A 25,634-nucleotide genomic window follows, 5' to 3' on the forward strand; every position below is an offset into this window, starting at 1 on the left:
ATCATTAAGGATACATTCTTTTCTGGGACACCTGGGTGGCTCAGTCAGTTGAGCATCTGACTGTTGGTTTTGGCTCAGGTCATGGTCTTGTGGTTCACAGCATCAAGTTCTCTGTTGGGGTCTGTGCTGACAGCATGGAGCCTGCGTGGGATTCTCTCTCCTCTCTCTTTCTGCCCCTCCTCTGCTTGTGCATGCACTCTCTCTCTAAAAATAAATAAACTTAAAGAAAATGGCTTTAGAAAAAAAGAAAAAAATGATATTTTCTTTTCTGTCATCCTACACATCTAATGCATCCTGTTTATTATATCCTGTTTATTATTATATATTAAATATATTGATTTTTCTTCATTTTTTTTCTAGAATCACTTAAGTCCAAAATGCTGTCATCTTCTACCCAGATTTCTATACTATCCTCTTTATTGACCTCCTTGTTTACACTCTTCTCCTACAAGAACTAAGGAAGCTTTTAAAATTATAAATCAACTTGTAATTTTTCTGTTTAAATGGCTTTTCATAAAATTTGAATATAATAAAATATTTCAGTAGCATAAAATCCCAACCGCTTTCCAGGTCCAAAAAGCCCTATGCAATTGGATCTCTCCCTGACTTTCCAAACCCTATTTCCTACCTCTCTCCTATCTTCTCATTACACTTTATCCATAGTGGTATCCTTTTTAGGCTAAATAAGTGATTAATAGAATGGAAGAAAAGATAGAAGTATTTTGGGGTATTTTGAGTATTTTGAGATAGGTGAACAAGTAAAGTGAGAGGGCAGAGGAAGAAAACATGAAAACTAGGAGATTATGGTGGGGGGGGAGAGATGTTTGCAATTCATATATTTTTGTCATGGGGCAGTGTTAGGTGAAAACAAGTTTCAAGAGTGTTGCCTATATGTGGATGGTGACTCATGAGGAGTGCTATTGAGAAGTTATTGGAATTGAGGATGTTAATAAAAACAGAGGCTAGAGTGTTGGGATGCGTTAACTACATGGACATTGCTTTTTCCCAGTATGATGACAGGAAATGGAGTAAAGAAAAAAAAAATGATGGGTACTCATGAAAATGAAGTTTATGGTTGGTATCTTTACACCAAAGGTTTTTCTGCCTATAGAATTGAGAGATGTCATTCAAATTAGTGAATGGTCTCTAAAAACAAAACAAAAAAAGGCTGGAGAAATATTGATCAAGTCTGAGTTTCCAACTTTTCTGTTTTAAGATTTGATGCAGGCCATGCCCTGCTATTAGCACTACTCTTCAATTGTCTTTTATTCAATGTTCATTGTTTGCATTCTGAGATAGGTGCTTTGGGGGATAATAAAATAGTCCCTGATTCTAAGGATCTAGATGTCCTAGATCAGGGAGAGTGCCAGCACGCTTGGGTGAGGACCCTCCTAAGTTTGCAAACATCTCAGACTTCTTATTGTATCCTTACATGGAAGAAGGGGTTGGATAGCTTTGTGTGGTCACTTTTATAAGAGCACTAATCCCATTCATGAGGTCTCTGCCCTTATGACCTAATTAGCTCCTAAAGGTCCCACTTCCTACTTCCTAATACCATCACCTTGGGGTTTGGATTTCAATATATGAGTTTTGGGAGGGATTCAGATCATAGCACCACTCTATTTTCTGTTTGTATGAATTTGGCTATCCTGGGTATTTCATATAAATGAAATAAAAATAGGTGACCTCTTGAGGCTTCTTTCACTTGGCATAATATTTTCAAGATTCATCCATGTTGTATCTGAATCAGTACTTCATTCCTTTTTATGGCTAATAACATTTCATTGTATGGACTGGTAAGGTAGGATTTATTTCTGCTAGTTTGCAATTTGTTTTCTACATGTTTTATGCATTTTTTTTTATTCCTTTATTCTTCCTTTATTGTTTTTTGGTTAAATAGGGGTCTTCTAGTGTACCATTTTAATTCTCTTTTCATTTATTTTACTATTCTTTTGAGTTAGTTCCTTTGGTATTGCCCTGAGAATTACAATTAACACATGTAACAATCTAGTTTGGATCAATACTAACTTAATTACAGTAGCATGTCACAATTTTTTTTTGTTGCTGTCTAATTGTGACCCCTTCCCCTTATTTGTACTACTATTTTTATCCAGATTACATCTTTTTACACTGTGTGCCTCTCAACACAGATTTACAATTGTTACTTTATGCAGTTTTCTTTTAAATCATACATTAGGAAAACTAAAAACAAAAAGATTGTACTTTTATATTTATCTATGTAATTACCTTTACCAGTATTCTTTCTTTCTTCATGTGGATTTGAGTTACTCTCTCATGTCTTTTAATTTCAGCTTGAAGGACTCTAGTATTTGCAAGTAATGAATTCTTTTTTTTTTTAATTTTTTTTAATGTTTACTTCTGAGAGACAGAGAGAGACAGAGCACGAGCAGGGGAGGGGCAGAGAGAGAGGGAGACACAGAATCTGAGTCAGGCCCCAGGCTCTGAGCTGTCGGCACAGAGCCCAATGCAGGGCTCGAACCCATGAGTTGTGAGATCATGACCTGAGCTGAAGTCACACACCCAACCGACTGAGCCACCCAGGCACTCTGCAAGTAATGAATTCTTTCAGCTTTTCTTCACGTGGAAATGTATAATATCTCCTTTAGTTTTGAAGGATAGTTTTGCTGGGTGTAGATTTCTTGGTTGGCAGTCTTTCTTTGAGCACTTAAAAAAAATTTTTTTTTAATGTTTATTTTTGAGAGAGAGAGAGAGGAACAGAGTGCAAGGGTTAGAGAGAGAGGGAGACACAGAATCTGAATCAGGCTCCAGGCTCTGAGCTGTCAGTACAGTGCCTGAAGTGGGGCTCCAACTCACAGACCAGGAGATAATGACCTGAGCTGAAGTCAGACACGTAACCAACTGAGCCACCCAGGTGCCCTGTTTCTTTGAGCACTTTTAATATGTCATTCCCATTGTCTTCTGGTCTTCATGGTTTCTGATAATTGGCTGCGAATATTACTGGTATTGTTTGTATGTGATTAGCAATTTTGCTCTTGCTCTTTTCAAGATTTTCTCTTTCTTTATCTCTTTCAACAAGTTGATTGTGATATGTGTAGGTGTGGCTTTCTTTGAGTTTATCCTGCTTGGATGTCATTGAGCTTCTTGTGAGAGTAGATTTTTAATCATGTTTATGAGATTTTTACCATTATTTTTTCAAATAATCTTTCCTCCCCTTTCTTTTTCTCCTTTCCTTATTGGTTTCCTGATATGTATATGTTGATATACTTGATATTGTCTCCTAAGCTTCTGAGGTTCTGTTCATTTTTCCTCTTTTATTTATTTTTATTTTTTATTATTTTTATTCCTGTTCCTCATACTGAATAATCTCAACCAACTATATTCAAGTTTGCTGATTTTTTTCTTCCCCCTTGGTCAAATTTGCTGCTGAGTCTCATTAGGAAATATTTCATTTCAATTATTGTATCCTTTTTTTAAAAATTTATTTATTTTAATAGAAGGAGAAGCAGAGAGAGACAGAGAGAGAGAATTCCAAGTAGGCTCTGCACTGTCAGCACAGAGCCTGACATGGTGCTTGATCTCATGAACTGTGAGATCATGACCTGAGCCAAACCAAGAGTCAGGCGCTTAACCCACTAAGCCACTCAGGTGCCCCAATTATTATATCCTTAACTCTAGAATTTGTGTGGGTGTATGTTTAAAATAATTTCTTTCTTTTTAGTTCTACTTTGTGTTTGGTGACATCATTCTTTTGCTTTCCTTTGTTCTTCAAGCATATTTTTCTTTACTTGTTTGAACATAATTCAAATAACTTCCTAAAAGTCATTGTGTAGTAAGTCCAGTGTCTGGTCTTCCTTGGGGACAATATTTTTGTTGATTGCTTCCTTTCCTGTGTATAGGCCCTATTTTCTTGTTTCTTTTCTCATCTAGTAATTTTTTTTGGAAACTGTACATTTGTTAAGATTTAATTTTTTTTAATTTTTAAATTTTTTAATTTTTTATTAAAAAATTTAAGTTTACGTATTTATTTTGACAGAGAGTGAGCATGAATGAGGAAGGAGCAGAGAGTGAGGGAGAGAGAGAATCAGAAGCAGGCTCTGTGCACTGTCAGTGTGGGCCCTGATCTCAGGAACCTTGAGATCATGACCTGAGATGAAGTCAAGAGTCCGCTGCTTAACTGACTGAGCCTCTCAGGCACTCCAAGATTTTATTTTAACGTAATCTCTATACCGAATGTGGAGCTTGAACTCAAAACAGATTATGAGTCACATGCTGTACTAAGCCAGCCAGGTGCCCTGAAAACTATATTTTAAATATATAATATGGTTACTCTAGGAATCAGATTCTCCTCCTTCCCCATGGTTGTTTATTTTCTTAGTGTCTTTTCTGAACTAATTCTATAAAGTCTGTATTTTTTGTCATGTATGGTCACGAAAGTCTTTATTTGGTTACCTTAATAGCTAATGATTAGACAGAATTTTTTTTTTTTAGAGAAAGAGTGAATAGGGGAGAGGGACAGAAGGAGAGAGAGAATCTTTTTTTTGTTTTGTTTTTTGTTTTTGTTTTTTTTTTAATTTATTTTTGAGAGAGAGAGCATGAGCAGGGGATGGGCAAAGAGAGAGACACAGAATCTGAAGCAGGCTCTAGGCTTTAGGACCTTCTCAGATCTTTCCTGAGCATGTTACAGTGTTGGATATATACATAGGCCTATGCATTGTGTGGGCTTCTAGATTCTCAGAAGTATGTTGGGAGATTTTCAGTGCCCCTATGGGCATCTTGTATCGCAGCATTTCATTTTGTTTATTAAAACTGTTATCCATTGCTTCATACAGCCATAAAGTTAATTAATTCTCTCTAATTGTTTTTGACAGAAACTCCTAGGGAAAAAGTTTGTACACTGAGTTAGCTCTGAGTCAGGGAAAAAAACACAACCTTGAGTGTGGAGATTTCCATGGAACCATGAGACAGGGCAAATAATGACAATGCTCGGGAAATGAGGCTTTAAAGGAGTTCCACTCTCGTTTTCCCCCTCTGGTGGCTATCAGGCTATTGGTCTGTGCTGTGATTGCAGGTTGTCGGTTTTCACCATGATTGCAGGCTTTGGTTTTTAAAGCTCTCTCAGAGCTACAGAGAGGAAGATCAGAATAGGACAGGAGAAAATGCTTCAAAGGATATTCTTTTTTTTTTAACTAAAATTCAGCATTTTTTCTTGAATAAAATGCACCCTGGATTGCTGTAGACCTTTGGTTAATTTCCAGAATTCCAAAAAAGTTGATTCTGACAATTTTTGCTATTTTTTTATTGTTACTTTTATGAGGGAGAGAATTTTATGCTACTGTGCTACATTATTTTATGCTTTACTGTGCTATTTTTGCTGACATCATCCTTCCAAAGATCTTATTGTATAGACTATATAACATGCTCTGATTGGTGTTCATTTGAAAATCTATGTGTAACATATTACATTCTCTAAGATTATTTTCTTCAGCTGATTCTTTAAGACAAAGAGTCAGGGGGCCGCTTAGTTAAGCATCCAACTTCAGCTCAGGTCATGATCTCACGGTCCATGAGTTCGAACCCTGTGTCGGGCTCTGTGCTGGCAGCTTGGAGCCTGGAGCCTGCTTCAGATTCTGTGTCTCCCTCTCTCACTGCCCTTCCCACACTTGCACTCTGTCTCTCTCTCAAAAATAGACATTGAAAAAAAAAAGACAAAGAGTCAGAAGAATGCAGTTATTGGGAAATGTGTGCTATGTCCATAATGATCAATAAGATGTAGAAGACTACTGAAAGAAAATTGAATGTTTTTATTCAGTTTTCAAAAGTAAAGTGAATGAATATCTGGAAAACTATTTCAAGCAGTTCTGGTTTCTATTTGTTACGAAGTCAATAATGGTAGTAGAGATACGCACATAATATAAAATTGGAGCCTTTTAAGAAAAAGGCTGCAGAAAAGAAAATTTATCTTTGATTAATGAATTTATAGAAGTTGTTTTCTCAAAGGCTAATACAGGCTAAAAATATAAACAGAAGTGAAAGTTATATTAAAATTTTCCTGCCTTTTGTTGTTATTGCTTTAAGAAAACTGAACAGAGCGGTAGCAATGAATTAAAATTTAGAAATTGCTTCATACCTGAATATAAAATATGGCAAAATTTAGATTTAGTAGGATTTGGCCCAGTTTGATACATTGTTTAATCAGAAGAACCATGATTTGACCAAGAGTATGAGGGAATTCCTGTTTCTACAAATTTTTTTCCATTAGCAGGCCAAGATTTTATGGGCTATAAATTGAATAAAAATTAGAAATTACTTTATTGCTAATTAAAAGGAGATATTCAAATCCTAGGTCCAATACTTTAGCAATGATCCAGGCCCCTTACAAGATTTGACTTTCCCCAAGAATCATAGGAAATTGTGATGTTCTAAGTCTGACTCTGTGATCTAAATCTGAACTGCTTTTAGTTGTTGAAAATGAATTTTGGCCTTTTTGTTTAATTTTGGTCAGCTGTGTTTTGTATTATTTTATGTATGCATGCATGCATTTTGAGAGACAAAAATTGGCAATATTTTTAAGTTTCTACTTTTTGTTACAATTAGACCCCTCAACTTAAGAGTTCTAAAATAAATTAATGTCAGCATGAAGGATGAAAATGTAGCGGGTCACATGCACTTAAAGTTTATTATGCTAGGTTGGGTATGGTTGAAATTATCCATTAAAAAGTAAAACAAAGAAGACTACACTGTGCATGGTGCCTCCCACTTGGAGGACTAGGGAAGATATACATGGACAAGGCTGGTGGCAGTGAGGCCATTAAAGGAATGGAAGAATGGAAGAGAGATGTTTAAGAAGGTGAAAACCCAACATTTGTAATCTCTTTTTTCTCTGCCTAATATAGTTCACCTAGATTGTAAAATTTTATGGCTTTCTGCCATAAAGGTAAAACAACAGCAACAACAACAACAACAACAACAACAACAAAACACCACCCAAACAACAACAACAACAACAACAACACACCACCCAAACCACAAAACCCTCTTTAAGTTATAGGTGGTTTTGAGAATACTAGTTGCTGTTTTGGGTCAAGAGTAATCAAATAGAGCTCTATGTTGCCAATGTTCTTTGAAGGTGGTGAAGCTGTCAAATGTTTACTTGATGTCTCTGGACCACTTTAAGTTGGGAAGCCCAGGTATATGACACAGGAGAAGGAAAGAAATTGTCATTGGAGTATATACAAGCTTTTGCAGGCAGGGGAAATTCAGACCTGACCTTGAATAGCTCCAGAGAGTGGTGTTTTAAAAACATCTTGAAGGTTGAAGGGCGCCTGGGTGGCTCAGTCAGTTGAGTGTCCGACTCTTGATTTCAGGTCAAGTCATGATCTTACGGTTAGTCAGATTGTGCCCCGCATTGGGCTCTGTGCTGACAGTGTGGAGCCTGTCTTCCTCTCACCTTTTGCCCCTCCCCCACTCATTCTCTCTCTCCCCCCAAAATAAATAAACTTAAAAAAATTGTTTAAAAACATCCTGAAGGTTGATATATAAGAAAAGGAAACTTGGCAGAAGTTATTAGAAGTTTTGGGTCCATAAAAAAGACTGGTAGAGGGAAATTTATGCAACTGGGTGTGTGTGTTTCCTGGTTGGGAATTTTTATAACTAGGGATAAAGCCGTTTTACCTTTATTTGAAGGTAGACTGGGGGCCCAGAATGAAAGAAGATACCAGGAGAGAAATAATTTTAACTGTATTCCTGAGATAGAGAGGATCGTCCCTGTCTTCGTCTGTTCATTCCTTCATTCCTTCCTTTTCCCTCCCTCCCTCCCTCCTTCCTTCCCCTGTTTCCTCTCTTTTTCCTTCTTTCAACTTGTTGAGCACATGCTGTCCTAGTGATATACTTATACATAACTTACTATCATCCAGTATGTGTTTACTACTATGGTAGATGTTTCAGAGTGCAGTAGGAGGGACTATGCGTGACTGGGGAATGTACTGTTACGTGAAAAAAGGACGGGGTTTGGAGTCAGAAAAATCTGGGTGACATTTAGATTCTACATCTTCCTAGTTATGTAGCCTTTAATGAGTTATCTCTAACATTTTTTATCTGTTCATTTTGGAACATCAGTATTGAGTACTTACTATATACACAGTACAGGATGCATATTATTTTAGTTGATCTTTACAAGAGCACTGTGAAAAAGAAATTTTATCCTCTTTTTACTGATAAAAAAATGGAGGAGGAAGTTCTGTCCCTTTTCCAAGGACACACAGCTGTTTTATTATTAAAATACGGTAAGGCCAACAGATCAAATGATGATTGCTGTTGAGAACATAGTTCCTCATACTCACAGATCCCAAGAGGAAGGGGCCCACCACACCAGGGCAGGGGTGGGGATAGGGTGGTGGGGCACCTGGGGAAGCACTGGAGTCAGTCAGGAGATGGAGGGAAAGGAGGAAACTGTAGGCAAGAGCCTTTCTTGCCATTTTCATCAGAGAAACAGTAGAGGCAGGCGAAACAGGTTTAGGATTGGCTAGTTTGAGTAATTCTAGTGGGCTTTGGAGTTTGTGTACTACTCTGAGTTGTTTTGGTACCTGGCCCTGGGAATGATTAGGGAGTGGTTAAGGGTGTGGACCCTGGGTGGTTGGTTTGCATTTGAAAAGCATACTGTTGTTTACTGTCTCTAGGAATTGGCTAACCTTGGGAAGGAGGGGCACCTGGGTGGCTCAGTCAGTTAGGTGTCCAGCTTCGGCTCAGGTCATGATCTCATGGTCCATGAGTTTGAGCCCTGGGTTGGCCTCTGTGCTGACAGCTTGGAGCCTAGCGCCTGCTTCAGAATCAGTATCTCCCTCTCTTTCTGCCCCTACCCTGCTCATGCTCTATCTGTCTCTCAAAAAAAAAAAAAAAAAAAACATTAAAAAAATCCAGCATTGAGACAGAACTCGAGAACACCGTGCAGCAGAGATCACAGAGAAAAGCAGAACTCTTTGACAGTGAAAAGCCAGTTTGCTGTGGTTGCTCCCACTACAGTGGGATATACAGTGGAAATCAGTAATTACGGATGGGATCAGTCAGGTAAGTTTGTGAAATTCTACCTTACCTAAACTGCAGTTCAAGTCCCTGCTGAGAATGTGCAGGTGCATTTCACAGAAAGGTCCTTTGATCTTTGGTAAAGAATCTAAATGGGAAGAATGAGTCCATGATTGTGAACAATCTCTTGAAACCCGTCTCTGTGGAAAGCAGATCAAAAAAAGATACAGTTCTTAAGTAGAAAGAAAGCAGAAAACATGCAATAGGACTGCCTTGACTTAGGTTGAAAAAGAACGCAAAGAGAAAGAAAAGCCCTCCCATGATGCTGAAACAGCGAGAGACTGATGAACGTTCTAAAGAAAGTTTATGAAGATCGAGATGAATGAAGCGAACCATTAATACAGCCTGGGTAGAATCGAGAGAGAAGCAAGCCAAAGGAGACACAGAATTTTGAGGCTTTAAAGTCATTTTTGGGAATTGTGATGTGGAAATATTGATGTTTCTAATAAGGAGGTGTTGGTGAGCTGTGCAGATAAATTTGACAGATGACTACTTACCCAGCCTTCTTCTAAGTAAAGACACTGAATTCTCTCATTTCCTCCTGGAGGATTTATTTAAATAAAATAGGCTTATTAAACATTTCCTCCAAAGATGGTTTCCTCAGTAATCTGGGCATTTTGTTCAAGAAACAGTAACATTGCATTCTTCTGTGAGATGTAAAAAAGCAAGGCTTGTGGCAAGATAATGCTACATTGTGTGTATTTTTGTTCAGCAAGACTTAGAAAACAAAAGTTATTGTTTGCCTATAAGTTCCTGATATCAGCTCCCACCAAATGTAAGAATAAGTAAAAATAAAACCTGACTTTTTGCATAAATTGCAAATTTGAAAAAAAAATTTCTTGAAGTAAAAGGAAGTTTCTTGCCCTGCTTCTTTTGAGGTCGCTTTAGGCCAGCGCAGATAGATTTAGCCCTTAGAGGGAAGGTGAGCAGGGAAGCTGGAGCCCTGTTGCACCTTTGTTCTACTTGGTTGCTCCCTATTTCCTCTGTCACAGCGGCTGCGCTGTCCTGTGTCCAGATGTTGTCCATTTAGTGGACAACCCTTGTCCAGATGTTGGAAGGTAAGCATGATGCAGGAATTAAGAAATGGGACCTCACTTACACCGTACCTTGGGGACAGAACTGCTAGTTCTGAAAAGCTAGTGCTTTTTCTGAATTCAGGAACCATCACCCCAGAATTGGCTTACAGACAAAAATAACTAGGGGAACCTGTTTTTCATTAACTCAACAAATTAATTGCCTCTTTACACATGTAGTTCTGAATTGTTTACTAATATATGACATTCCTGAAATTTCACAAGCTCTCTTTAAATAGCACACTGTTATTTTCAAGCACTGTTGAAGAACTCTGAAAATCCATTGTTGCTTATGAAAATAGATTCTATATTATTTGCCGCAACTTGATTTGCTTTATGTGAGTATAGCTTAAATCCACGTTTAGTTGAAGAGGACTTTATTGGCAATACAAACCCTAGTAAATAGTGATTTTTTTTCTAGTTTTAATTCATAAAGTAGTAAGTTTATACCATTTTTATGAGTGTGAAAATAAATATGTTGTTTTTTTGAAATACATGCCACTTGATTTTTTTGAAGATATCTTTCGCTAGAAAATTTGGAATCTCTACAATGAAAACTGCAGGAAAATGAATATATTTTCCCTTACGATGATAAAAGGTAGATTTTAGAATGGAAATAGCAGGGTTTCACTAAATGAATCTTGGCTAGAAGATGGAGAAGATTTTCCAAGATGACGATGATTAAAGACAAATATCAGAGTCAATACAACAGACTCTTAAAATGAAATCAGGTTCTTAGGGCAACAGAAACATTTGAACGCTAGAGTCAAGGATTGACAACCAGTGTGGTGTGAGTTACATTTATTCTTTGAGGTTGAAATATCTGATTTCAGTCAAGAGTCACTATTGTTTAGAACAAATTCTGTTTTGCTAACATCACTCCCTTAGTATTTAATCAAAGAAAGGCCAGAAGAAAATTTGCTTTTTTGCAATATTCTCTTGTAGGAACCACTTTAGAAGGGACTCAGCATCCTGTCTTACAGAGAATTCACTTGGTGGGTGATAGGACTTGTAAGCTGAAAAAAACAATTGTCTTGCTGTACTAAAGTGACTGTTCCCTTTAAATACATTTGAATGATGATTTACTCCAAGAATATACTTGAAGTGTAGCTGAATTTTGTGTTGGCACATCGCCCTCTTTGGAAAGATTGCAATTAAGGGCCGATCCTCCATCCATAGACTGCCTCAAACATTTGCTTCAGTTTTAAGCCCAACTTGAGTCTCATTTAAGATTGGAGTTGTTGGGCTGAGTTTGGGTACTGTCTTCCTCACATGTATGGTTTTGCTGGTGGTTTAGTGTTTCCAGAATATGGATGGACTTCTATCTGGAAAGAGAATATTCGCCTTGATTTTTTGGATCCAGCAGACTGAGAAAAAAGAGGAAAAATGGGAGCGATTCAGACAGATTGGTGCAAGGGGAACTTGCTTCTCATTACTCATTGCCTGACTCCCAGGATTAGGCTATTCTATTGTTTTCTGTTTTAGACCACGATGGTCTTTATAAACTTAAGACATATGTGGTAATTCTTTGTAGTCCCTCAGAAACATCCAACTAAAAGGTTTTAATCAACCTCCAGAAGTTTTAGAAATGTTCTTGTGTAGTTTTACATTACGTGGGTCAGTGAACAGGGAATCTCAGTTTGGAGTATCTCTCTTGATGACGAGGGCCTCTCAAACCAATCCCAGTGTTTTGTTTCTCATTTGGATGCCTTTGATTCTGTAAGGACAATTCATATTTATGCTCTAGATAATAAAATCATGTATTAGAATCCTCCCAAAGGTATCTGACCTTCAGGGGTACTGAAGTGTCCTCCTTCATTGCAATTAGCTACACATCTGTGATACGTGCCTTCAGCTTTGGAACTTAGAGAATGACAGAGATGTTGCCTAGGGGCAGCACTGACCACCTAGTGAGAGAGATAATATAAATGCTGTGGATCTGTAGGTTAATGTTGAACCTTCTGTGGAGACTGACAGGGACCACAGCATCAATGGCCACTCTCCCTCGGTAACTGCAGCCCAACTCCACCCTAACATCCTCCTGAGGGGTCCTGGGAAGAAGAACATAACTTGGGGGACATTTTGGATTAGGAACCTCATCCAAGGAAAGCTCACCTATTCTTACTTTGGCAAAGTTGGGAAGATGCACTAATATGACCTGACTCCCTACCCTGCCCCCTTTTTTCATGGTGTTCTCATTTGTTATTCTCTCCAGATTTCCTCTCCTGTGACATTAAATCCTGCCATTCTGGCACCCACTAATTTTTTCATGCTGTTCGACACACAGGAACTTTGTTCTGAGGGACATTAGTGTCCAATGTCACCCTGACTGGTGAACCTGTTCTTTCACCCCTTTAAATCTTACTTTTACTAGGTTGGTTAAGTACACTTGATGTGTATGATTCAGTAAACACAGAGTTTGTTAATGCCTCTACCTTGTTAGATCTTTCAAGTCATTCAGAACAGTGCGAACAATAGGGTTTAGAACTCGGGAGGCTAGTGATGCAATAAATCCAAATTGCATTTCCTTGTGCTTCATTCAGATAGAAATAAGTGGATTCGTGTGGTCAGTGATACTTTTCTGCCTTGTATGGTGCAGTCATTTGAGGGGAATATTGTCCTCCCTATAAACGTATGTACTCTCTCTGAGTGCATGAGAAGGCATACATAATTTCTAGACAGAATGCTGTTTCAGTTTTTATTATGCCTTTCCCCATAGCTAACCTATTGTTTTAAGACAAAGAGAAGACTAGCCGTACTATTTTGAAAGACATTTTCACAGGCATTGCTCTTGGGAATGTAAATTGGTACAAAATTTCTGGAAGGCCATTCAGCAATATATTTTCAAAGCCTTAAAAAGCTCATACTCTTTGAACTCAATAATTTCACTGTTTTGAATTTACTCTAAAGAGAAAAAAAATCACAAATATGCAGAAAGATTTATATTCCAGGGTTGTTCATGTCAGAATTAATAAGGGTGAAACATTGGATACCCTCTATGTGTCCAACAATTGAGAATGATTAAATAAATTATGGCACATATATATGATGAAATATGTTTATGCATTTAAAGTCCTATTTATATGTCAAAACTCAAAAGAATAACCAACTCCTAATAATAGTTATTTCTTGGTAGTGTGTGGGAAAATTTTATTTCTTTCATTCTATGTTTACTTACTTTACAGCTTTTTCTGTCTTGAGTATTTATTGGTTTTTAAGTGAGGAAATTAGTGTAAAAATTAAAATAAGGAAGGGGCGCCTGGGTGGCGCAGTCGGTTGGGCGTCCGACTTCAGCCAGGTCACGATCTCGCGGTCTGTGAGTTCGAGCCCCACGTCAGGCTCTGGGCTGATGGCTCAGAGCCTGGAGCCTGTTTCCGATTCTGTGTCTCCCTCTCTCTCTGCCCCTCCCCCGTTCATGCTCTGTCTCTCTCCCAAAAATAAATAAAAACGTTGAAAAAAAAAATTAAAAAAAAAATTAAAATAAGGAAAAGTTTTTGTTCTAATTATTCTCAATCAGAACCATTAACTACATTACTAACTTGAATTTTTCAGGGATTGATTTTTCATCTTTTTGATTATCTAAGAATTTTATTTCTTTTTCTTTTTTCATTCCTAAGCTCAGCTTCTATTGATCTCACTATTTATTAGCCCTGTGATTCAAAGTGAATGAATAAGGACAAGAGAAAGCAGATTTCCAGAACTTTCCTATGGGCTGGATTTGAATATAGCCTGGATATGAATATAGCCTGGATAATAAGAAGTAAGGAAAAATCTGTTTGCTAATAACAACTTTTTTAAATGATTTGTTTTTGTAGAGGTTAAGTGTTGATGTTTTATGAGCACCAGCAGCAAAGCTTCTGACTGGCTTCTGGTTCTTTGTCTTTTCTAAAAGAGAATGTAGGAGCAGAATATGTGTGGGCAGAATATCAAAATGGCTTTCTTCTAGGTAAGGGTAACTACCAGAGGGCTTCTTCTTCCTGGAGGAGCCCAAGGGAGAAGAGCTGTTGACTTGACACAAGGGCTTATATATGTATGTATGTGTGTGTGTGTGTGTGTGTGTGTGTGTACTTTTTTTTTCCCCTAGCCTCTAACCTAGTCTCTTCTAAAAGTTTCTCAGCCACATATTTGATATGCTTGAATATTTAAAAGATTTCAATTATAGAGTCATGAGCAAGAAATTTACTTCAACTATCTGCTCCATATGATGATGATGGTGGGCTTGAAAGTTATATCCATATGTTTGGTGGAAAGAATCAAGTTCTTACACATGTATAGTCTACTTGGTAGGTATACAGAATGTTCTGTTTCTATATTAACATAGTCAATAACTTGGGCCTTTTTATATTTTGTTGTTAGCCTAGAACAATGGAAAAGGAAATATAACATTATACAAGGGCACATGCATCCCAGTTTTGGCTTTTTATCTTTTTAAATGTCTGATGGTTAGAAACTTTTCCTTTAATGACCTTTATGTAAGCTGAAATGAGTTTATTTGCATCTCGTTAATTAGCCCGAGAAGTTGTTCTTGATTGCTGTAGTGCTCAAAGCTTAAAATTGTTTTATTAAAGTTGGAGAGTTTGAAAAGAGCCTTTCAACTTCTCCTTCGTCACCACACTCTTCAATTATGATTACATCGAATCTATGCTGGATGAACAAACTTTTAGGCATTTATAGGGAAATGAAATTATTCTAGGAAAAGCACTCTGGCCCATCAAGGTCCATTCAGGTACCATGTCTTAAAAGTACATTGGCCACTACATCAGATCCATAATGAGACAAAGCTCATGCACTCAGGGCAAGCATTGACTCCATTCTGAGTGAGTACATTGCTGTAATAAATTTTAGAAAGCATTTAGATTGCTTATTATTGAGTAGTCTGTGTTGGGATGATTTGCAAGAGGCCTCTGGAATGTGGGTAGCTTCTTATGCATTCACTCAGAAACATAAATGTTTTCTTTTCTTTTCTTTTTCTAATTAAGAAAGTAAGTGATACTCATTGTAGAAAATTTGGAAAATCTACACAGGTTCTAAAAAGGAAAGTGAAAATTGCCTGCAATCCCTAAACATAGAGGTAAATATTGTTAGTATTCTGTTTTTTTCTAGTCCCTTTCCCCCTGCATATTTTTATGTTTAACATAGTTGAGATTTTTAAGTATTATGGTTTGCTTTTTTTTTTTTCATAAACATTATATCATGATTATTTCCTTTAGCTTTAAAAATTCTTCAGAAATCTGTTTTGGATGTGTACTATTTCATTAGAGAACCTTAAGAATTCCCTATTTTTGCACGCTTGGATTGTTAGTAGGTGTTAATTATTATAAATAATGATGTATTGAACATCTTGTGCATACATTTTTGCTCATGCACTTAACTAGTTCTTTAGGGCAGAATTTTTGAAGTGGAATTCATGATACATTTAAATGGTACATTTTCAAAGTTTTAAATTCTTATCATCTCAGCTATAATATGTGTATTTCTCTTTTATAGCAAATCAGATTTATTTACTGGGAAATGATGAGGCTGAAAGTGGAATGACTGTAAAAGCTTATCACATAAGAATTTAGACTTTGTTCTGAGCTCCTGGTTAGCCAAAATGGTGCAGACTCTTGGCCACGTCACTTCAGCTGTCTATGCCTTAATTTCCTCCTGTAGATTAAATAATACCACTCTTTTTCTTGTTGCCTTTTTATACAGTCTTCAAGTAGGCTAATTGACAAGAATTTGTAAAGTACTTTGAAAATGTTGAAAGTGCTATGGAAGAGAAAAAACAATGACAACCTGGTGGTTTATTTTGCGTTCGTGTACCACAGTCAGATGTTTGGACCTCTAGTTGTTAGAGGCTTGGCTAGGAAAGCAGGAGACAATGAGACTGGCCAAAGTAGCACTAACTGTTCAGTATAATTTCAAAGGTATGCTAAGAGAAAGAAAGCTCAGCCAAGAATTTATGACTCGGTCAGAGGCAAAGTTGAGAGCTATCACCTGCTTCAAGGAGGACAGCTTTGGATGAGTTCATATATATGCATGGCACACTGCTGCAGTCTAACTTTATGACTTTTAATGACTCCGACCACCTAATCACTTGTGAAAGGATGTGCTGGAGTTTGCCTTCACTCAGCTTGACAAGGTGATGGGAGGCATATATCTTCCTTACATGAAAACACTTGTCAGTTGCATCATATTTGGTAAGACAAGCACCAATGTCACCTTGGGGGGAAAGAAAAGTAACTCAGCTGACATCCAATGCATATGAGTTTCCAATATGCTGCAACATAGCCTAATTTCAAGTGAAATATGCAAATACACCCTATTTTGTCTGTAGTTTTTATTTTCCTGATGCTTTCTCTAAGTGCCACATCTTCTGCTGATGGAAACATTGTGTAACTTCTTCTGAGCTGATGCATATTTAAATACGCAAGGCGAAGAATTTTCAGCCTTTGAGTAGAAGCAACATGGCAAACCAAATGCAAATCTCTCAGTCACCTGTTCTTGTTTGGTTTGTTTTTATTTTATTTTTGGGCTCAGACTGCCCTTATATAACCAGTTCGCTTTAGTTCAAACTGCTGAGTTTTAGATTTTTTATGGGTAGTAGGTCATTCGAGTGAAGTTGGGCTTATTAGGGTTTAGGACTAAGCTACGTGGGCAGCAGAGATTTGACTGAGGGCAATTGTGATAATGAAGAAAAAAAAAAAGATTGAGGAGTTAGATCACAAATTCATGTCTCTTTTTTATTCCTTTCACTAAACTTTAAAGAAGAATATTAAACCAAGTATGTTTTGTGATTCCCCATGATGGGTTTGTAAATTTATTTGGTTTAATTTTTAGAGGACTTCTGCATTTGGGCAGCCTACCCAAAGAAATCTAGGTATAAATGCATCCAAGGGACAAAAGTGGATCAGGTGAATGTCCCAAATCAGAACAGTGGATTTGCCACTTTCAGAGGGGTAGAGTCCTGTTTCTAGGGAAAGGAGAAGGTTAAATTGAAAATGGGGCCGCTGTTGAAAAGGCTTCAGTGGGAGCTTTGTCTATAACAAAGGAGAAAGGCATCAAGGTATTTTAGTGTGACTGCATTGTTGATTGCTAGAATAGTGTCCTGTTGAAAACAAAGAAGTCCTTTGCAGACCATTAGACTTTCCCTAAGAGAGTGACCTTGTGTTGTAAGAAGATGAGTGTCCTCTCTTTTTACCTTAGAGGTCCTGTTCTGCCACAGAGTTAAATATGAATTTTCCAGGTTATTGGTAAACACATTAAGTTAAGATTCCTGCAGTGAGCTTCTTCTGTTTTGACTATTTATACATTTACTACAACTGGCATTCTCTTACAACAAGCCGGTCAGCTCTTGCAAATATAGGGATCAAAGGTTCCGTGTTATTTTACATACATGTCTCCTTCAGTTGCTGCTAGCCACATATATTTGATCATTACTGAGTGGCTAGAGTGAACCCTTTCTCCAGTTGAGTTGTGGAATAGAATTTTGCCTATTTTGGAAGGAAAAATTGCTGAGGGTTTGCTCTTATGTGTAGAGCAAACAAAAGTTGTTTTCAATTTGATATAACTTTATTTAGATTCCACTGTTTCCCATCATGGAGGAATGAGGCCAGGGATGTGCTGAGCCAAGTTATTTTCCCACCCAAGAAACAAAAGAGCCCATCATCAGCATCTGATTCTTCGTTTGCTGAGTCTATCCACTACTAATGAAAACCGTCGATGGTTACTTTAAATGTTTTTTGGAGGTCAAGGAATAAAGAGCCAGCTGCCTATAATTGTCCCCATGGTAGCGTGAGATAAACACACAGACAGTGATGTGATGTGGTTCCGTGTACAGTGCTGCGTACTTAGAGGAAGGGAGTTTACGTATACTCAGATGAAAACACATCCAGTGTCAGAAGGCCCATGTGAAACACTGTCTTAGAAAATAATAGGTAAAAATTACATTTGCTTTTTCACTATAATTCAATAAGGGACAAAATGTCAAGTTTGCATTTGTGGCCATCCACAGTAATGTATTTTTCTTAAAACCACTAATCAGAACACATGAGAGAAAGCCATATAGTTTACCATGTTAATGAAAACACAGCTCTTTAGAGTTGGTAGGCCATGTTGAAAATTTTCATTTTAAATTTCAAGCCTTTGTTTTTTCCAGAAACTCAACATTCATGACTATGTGATGTTCTTTGTCCTTTTTTTTTTTACACTATTGTTACTATTTCTCTTTCAAGAGTTGGCTAAAGTTGTTTTCCAGTGATCACCCAATTATAAGTTTGGTTTCTTAAAAATGAGAAGTCATTTGAGAATGAAATAAGCAAGCATTACTATTAATCTGAAATAAAACACATGTTAGGAAAGAAACTTTCTCTCTTCATGCACTTGTCTCTCACGAGATAGCTAGGAAAAATGATCTACTTTCGCGTTTATTATTGTGTAGCTCCTTCCACATTTGGTCCATCGGTTACAGGTTCCCTGCTCTTGCTATTGTTCAGTGGTGGAAGAGGCAAACAAAGGAAACGCACTGAATTGTCACATGACTGTTTGGGGTAGTCATGAGCAACGTTTTCTTCTTGTATGAAACAATAACATTTAAATTTTGTGGTTATGTATCATGAGTGTCTGACAGCAGAAACCATTGTGATTGGCAGGCAGTAGATTAAATTTATGGGTTTTAGGCTTTTTTTTTTTCTTAATAAGGATACCTTGAGAAAGTCCAAGGGAAATGAAAGTCAGTTTTGTCATCTCACACAGATTTCAAAGGCAGGGGGCTACACTAGGGCTTGAAAGGTCTATATTACACTGCTGCTGTCTAGCCATACTTGACAATGAGACATACTGTATTTGCTCACGGTGCTGGAGTTTATCATGCAAGAAGAGTAATTATATTTGAATTGTGTCAGCCAGCCACCCTAAAATGAAGGAACGTCAACGAATGTTGCTCCAAGGAGAAGGAGATGATTAGTTATAATTATACTCAGTGTCCAAGAAAAATGCTTCATTCCCTCATTCTGTTGCAAAGGGGAGAGGGAAAAAAAAGAAAAACCCAACAAAAAATTTTCAGTACTTCTCAGTATTTTTTAAAACTTTTAAGGTGGCCATTTATTGTAGAAATTTCAGATAAGCTTTCTGGTGTGACCATTTAACTATCTGAGAACCTGCTTGGTATGTGCACATTTTTTAGTGTTAAAAAATAGGTAATATGTAATACATCTCTTAGATTTTTCTTCCTCACAATTCATAGACCATCTCCTAACGGGGAAATATTAGGCAATAGGAAGTAAATTTCTTAATTCACCTACCTGTGGTTTCATCTACATAGGACCAAGCCATAAAATATGGCTTTGCGGCCACTTACAAATATGGTGATTTGATTTATACGTCTTGTCAAACAAACTGTTTGAGACGATGGGTTGAATACCCTGGGTTTTGCTACTTTTGTGTGTGTGGTCAGTGAATTGTTACCTAAACTTTGCTTTCATTTCCTAAAAATACACATTTTAAAGTTTACGTGTCATTGGGGCCTTTTTAGTTGGTGTGTTTTGCTGTATATTCATTTTGATTGTATAGCTTCCCGTAACTAGTTTAAAGCGGGAATTTTATAGGTATTAATTTGTTGGTCAGTTCTCATAGTGGTTGATGTCTATAATTTCTTATGTGTAACTTTTTTCTCAATTCAGCAATTTTTTATAATGTTGAGATAATGATATGGTTGATGGACATGGATTATCCTTCAAATAAGTTATTATTCTCCTTATAAGAATTCACTTCATTTATAATTATTGACATTTGTGTGATTCCAGTAACTTCTCAAGGCACTCTCATATAACCAATGTTACAAGTAATGATAAAATGAGTAGAGATAATGGATTTAAAAAGGGATGATGTTCCCAAGATGTATTTGCTGAAAAAACAAATTAGTACTAGCCATTTTTATATATTATTTAATTCAACTTCCTTACCAGTGAAGACCTAGGTCAATACATTTTAAATATTGCTTCTATTATGTAAGTAATATAATGTATCAGATATTGTAACTATAATTATTTAATCAACATGTACATATTTTCACTGGAAGTAGAAATAACAGTGAAGTATTTCCAAAGATAGTAGAATGATAAAAGTCACAGAGACTCTCTAGTTTCCATATTAGCATCTGGTTGGGTAACTATTATGAGTCACTCAGAATGACTTTGATTAGTTGCTTTTAACAAGGTGGTTTACATTTCACAGAATTTTGTAAACTTTTATCAGACAACATACAGTGTAGCTATTTCTGATTGATATAAAGTGAACTGGGACATGACCTTGTTTTCACTCAGATCAAACCCCACTCTTTCACCCTAAACAGCTAGAGAGAATTGAGGCAGAATTTATATATAAATAATTGCTTTTCTTCTCCGCTTGCTCAATCCACAGACACTGTAGCAAAGCAGTGAAATTGCTACCTGATGTAACTGCCTGTTGCAGGAATTGGTGGCTATCTACGGGATAACCCTGATTCCAGAAGTTAGATCCAAACATGCTGTGTGAGCGCTGTTACTGTGATGAACTGTTCAGATGGACTTTACTTACCGTGATTTTTTCTTTTTTCTTCCCCCCATGTGTTTTAATGTAATCAGACCCATAAATAGATTTTGCAAATGAAAAATTTCAGTGTAAGATTTTTAAGATTTCCAAATTGTACTTGACTGTAAATACTACGGCTTAAGGATATCACCAGTCTATAATTTTTTGTTGTCTTTTACAATGTCACAGATGAATTTTATCTTTTTAAAAAAATTTTTTAAAAATTTTAATGTTTATTTTCAAGAGAGAGAGAGAGAGAGAGAGAGAGAGAGACAGACAGACAAAGTGCGAGCAGGGGAGGGGCAGAGAGAGGGAGACACAGAATCCGAAGCAGGCTCCAGGCTCTGAGCTGTCAGCACAGAGCCCAGCAAGGAGCTCGAATTTACGAACCACGAGATCATGACCTGAGTCTAAGTGACACTTAACTGACTGAGCCACCCAGGCACCCCTTAAATTTTTTTAAAGTTTATTTTTTTGAGAAAGAGAGAGAGTGAGAGAGCATGTGAGTATGGGGGAGGGAGAGAGAAGGAGAGACAGAGAATCCCAAGTAGGCTCCTGCTGTCAGTGCAGAGCCCAACACAGGGCTCTGTCTCACGTGACCGGAGCCAGACTCAAGAATTGGACGTTGGTAACTGACTGACCCACCCAGGCACCTGGATGAGTTTTATCTTTAGATATGACTAGTTATTTGAATATATTGGTTTATCCTAACATCAATAACTATGGCTCCAAACCCCATTTAAAAATGTTTTTGTCAAGCCCACAGAATTGAGTCAGCCATGGTCCTCATTCATGGCTCCCTCTGTCAGAGGTTGGCTGGTACAAGCCTCTGTTGTTTCATTTTGTTTTCCCATGTGATTCCCCAATCTCCACTCCTATTCTCTTGCCCCATAGACACTTGCTCCAATGTTCTTAATGTACATTCTTCCAATTCATGTCTCATATATGTGTGTATGTATAGAAGCACACATAAAATTATACATGTAGACAAATTTAAGTACACCCTTCAAAATATAGAGTATTGTTTTGAACACAGTTTAACATTTATATAAATGGCATTATACTATAAATTTCAAATTTACTGTAAAAATTTAAAATTATGTTTAATTATGTTTTTGAATCGTTTCTATGTTGCTAAGTGTAAGTCTGGCTTATGAGTTCTGCCTCTGATTTTGTACTCCGTCGTATGCATATTTGATATTTTATCATTCCCTAGAAGTGGATACTGTTGTTTCCCCCTCTATTTGCAACCATAAACAGTACTTCTGGGAGTAGTCCTATACATATGATGTTGTGGACCTGAGAGGATATATATTCGAAGGGTTGCGGGATGGGGGCATATGTCCATTTCCTTTCAATAAAGCACTTTAACATCTAAATTTTGTGTGACGAATGAACGAATGCTAATTTACATTTTGGGATCATTTAGAATCTTCCCACCCCACTTGCTTCGGCTTCAAAGTCAGGTTCATGGATGTCTTGAAAAGGAAAAATTTGTTACTAATTTCCCTTTTTGCATCAGCTAATCAGCTAGCAGCATAAGTGGCTTCAATATATTGTCCCTTTCTTAACACTAAGGAATAAAATTGTTGGGGCCTTATATTAAATTGTGGAAAATATTTATTCTAGCATTAATCATTAAGTCTACTTTTGCAAGTTGATGTTTATTTTTTCGTGGTTCTACATTTACTTAGATGACTAATAAAATAACTTCAATTATATATTGACCGTTTGAATACTTTTCTTTTGCCTGTTCATATAGCAAACATGAGCAAAAGAGTGTCCAGAGTGCACAGTTATGCCTTGTGTATGTGTGTGTGTGTATGAGTGTGTGTGTACCTGCCTTAGCTCTTCATTTCCTGAGCTTGTCCTTATCAGAATTTATTCCTTACTTTACATACGTATATTGTCTGTCACCCAAATTCAATAAGCAATGCAAAATAAGAGCTTCAGAAAAGCGATGTTTGATGACTCTTGTTTGCTGAATACTTTTGTCGAATCCCGTTGCCCGAAGAGCCCCTGTTTCAGTGAGTCCTAGCTGTGTTGTGGAGCATCTTTTGTTTACTGGAAATAAAGACCTTGTACAAGTTACCTTTCCATCCAGGTGGAGGGGTCTGTTTTTGCAGGATAAGCAGTGACTAGAAAGCTAAACTGAGAACCTCTGATCAGTTTCTTATGGGGAATTGTGTAAATTTATAAAATGACTTTTAGTGCTGCTTTCTTTTATGTTTTCTTTTCCTGTCTTTGCTAGTATATCTGTGCTCTGAATAGCAAGAAGTGCCATAACCGTGACTATCAAGGAAATATGTTATTTAGCTTGGTCATGAGAAAGCTGCTGTGGTTGTTTAGGCAAAACCTGCCTGACCCTTTGTTAACTTAGGAGATTTGGTTATAATTTCAAACACCATTTTTTCCCTCTATGTAGTAGGAAAAAAGTGAACTCTTACACATTTGGCTGTAGCACAGATGTATTGATAGCCCTCTGTTCTAACCTTAAGCATTGATAGAGACGGTGATTTCTTTTTTTATTTCCATTGTGACTTTTCTTTGTGTATTTTTAAAAATTAGCTGACATTAACACTGATCTATGTAACAATGATTGAACACCCCCCCTTTTTAAGAACTAAATATTTGAACAGATTTCACAGCAGTAATAAAAACCAAACTCTTTAACTTTTAATGTACATCTTTTAAGGATTCTGAACACCCACCCTATTTGGAATTGAAAAGTCCTTTCTGGCTTGTATTGGGGCTGGGCATGGTTATTAATTCATTAGGGAATGGTGGATCCACTCTTCAGCTCTTCTGCCTTTCTTTGGTCCTGGGAGCCAAGGGGAGAGAGGAGGAGGGGTGGAGGGGGAAAGACAGTGAAAGGAAGGAGGAGACAGGGAGACAAAGCCTGAGAGGGAGACGATGACATTAGAGGTGACACATAGCTATCATGAGCTTCCTCAGTCTGAGGGGAAGAATAATGAAGGGTTTTCCCTGCCTTCTACAGCCCGAGGACAACCCTATGGCCACAGCACCTTTTCTAATCCCATTTTCTGTGTGCTGCATGTCATAATCTGTAAGGCACTGGTTCCAAGTGAAAACACTGAATCCAAACAGTGACTGGGTCTTGTATTTATTTGCACTTTAAAACTACGGTGTGTGGGGAAAACTTTCTCTTAAAAAAAAAAAAAAAAAGAGAGAAGGGCAGCGACAGAACAGCACCATGAATATGTTGACATTTAAGTAGAGTCACTGGACCAGTAAGCCTTCAGATTTTAGTCCTCTGATTTATAGTAACATTTTGCCAATGAGAGAAAAACACATAGTCTCTTTCAAAGTTTTAATAAAAATCTCGTCTCTTTGTTTCTTGCAATTGAAGGCCCTGTGTGACAATTAGCAGCTGTCCTAGAGTCTGGCTGACACTAGGCACCCCAATGCCAACAGAATCCTGGAAGACTACAGCAACAAGGCTCTGGGTGGGAATGAGGCAGAACAATTTTCCTAGATGCAGGGACCTGGGCAGCATGCGAAAAGTAGCAGGGTTCCATACCGCACGTTGTTTTAGGCACAAAGATAATTGGTAATAACCAAGTAAGAAGAACCTGTATACGCGCACGTTGAAATAGCCACTTGCCAACTTTCCTTGACTGGTGAGTAGAACAGTCAGTGGGCTAAATGATTTTATCATTCTGTAAGGAGAGAGTTGATGGTTTAAAAGTGTGAAAAAGTCTGTGTGTCTATTTTGAAGATATGAATAGTATTTGTAAACTTCCTGGGAATTTGGGGCAAAGAGGGCCAGATAGGAACTAGAGAGAGGAGAGGATTCCTTAGCGTGACAGCCGGGAGGGAAGGGGCAAAGCAAGGAAATTGGAAGACAGGCAGATTTGCGGGGATAGCATTTGCCTCTGCCTATCTGCTAAGGAGTGTTGTAGCAGACCTTAAGAAAGAGAAACTATTGGAAAGAGCCTAATCTAGCCATTTTATAAATGCCAGTTAATCATTATATTTTGATGATATAGAAAAATGGTGTGATTGTGGTTGAAAAAAAATCATTATTTAGACCTTTTGTCATTTTAATTCTATGGACGATATGTTCACTATTTTACTCCTTCAAAGTTTGGCCATTGGAGATGTATTAAGAATTTATGAAAACATTTTATTATGAGATTGCATTTACTTTTTGCAGACAAAAAGCAAAAACAGTATCTGAGCTGATTTTGAGTTGGTTGACCTATTAGAAATAGATTGTGACAAAGGGTTAATAATATTAAGTATCTTTCAATGAAATAGTTTAAAATTTTTAAAATGCTGGAGGAAAAGCTTTTAAATGAATATTAATTTAGCTTTAGAAGTTGTCCTTATCCCATTGAACTTCCTTCATTTCCTTGTGGCTAATTTGGGTGTACATAATTTCTTTCTTGGTTCACTTTCTAAGGCTACAGATTTACTCCCAAGCAATTAGGTAACAATTCCAGGGGAAAATACTTAGTTCACTTTTGATTTAATAGGACTTCTTGACTGAGGATTAGAGAATTGGTTTAAAAATCCACAAATGCAGGCTAAACATTTTATAGTAATTATGTCTATTGGAGCAGTAATATGAGTCCTCTACTTTTAAAAAATAATGAATAAGGATGTGTAGAAAAAAAAATCTGATCCAACCCATGGACATCTAATAACTTGGTCAAAAAGGTTGTTTGCTAGAATTCTATATGTATATTGTCTGGTTCCTGGAATTGAGTTATTATTAGATCTGTCCTATCAACTTGGAGGACTAATGGTAGGCCATCCTTATCCAAAACAAAACCATAATTTTATATCAACATTTTTTCACTTAGATTATAATTTAGCTTTCATATCTGATAGAATTTACTAGTTCCCATTAGAATATCATTATTTTTATTCTTCTCTATCTGGTAGTTATTTATAAAGAGAAAAAAAAGCATTACAGGGAGATCA

At 37.1% G+C, this 25,634-nt stretch overlaps 1 pseudogene; it reads left to right on the forward strand.

Annotated features, from left to right (window-relative positions):
- The first annotated feature begins 278 nt into the window (after window positions 1-278).
- LOC123596387 lies at window positions 279-10,625 on the forward strand (annotated as a pseudogene).
- The last annotated feature ends 15,009 nt before the right edge of the window (window positions 10,626-25,634 follow it).

Source organism: Leopardus geoffroyi, chromosome B1 (genome assembly GCF_018350155.1).
Source record: "Leopardus geoffroyi isolate Oge1 chromosome B1, O.geoffroyi_Oge1_pat1.0, whole genome shotgun sequence".
In the NCBI taxonomy this organism is placed as follows: Eukaryota; Metazoa; Chordata; class Mammalia; order Carnivora; family Felidae; genus Leopardus; species Leopardus geoffroyi.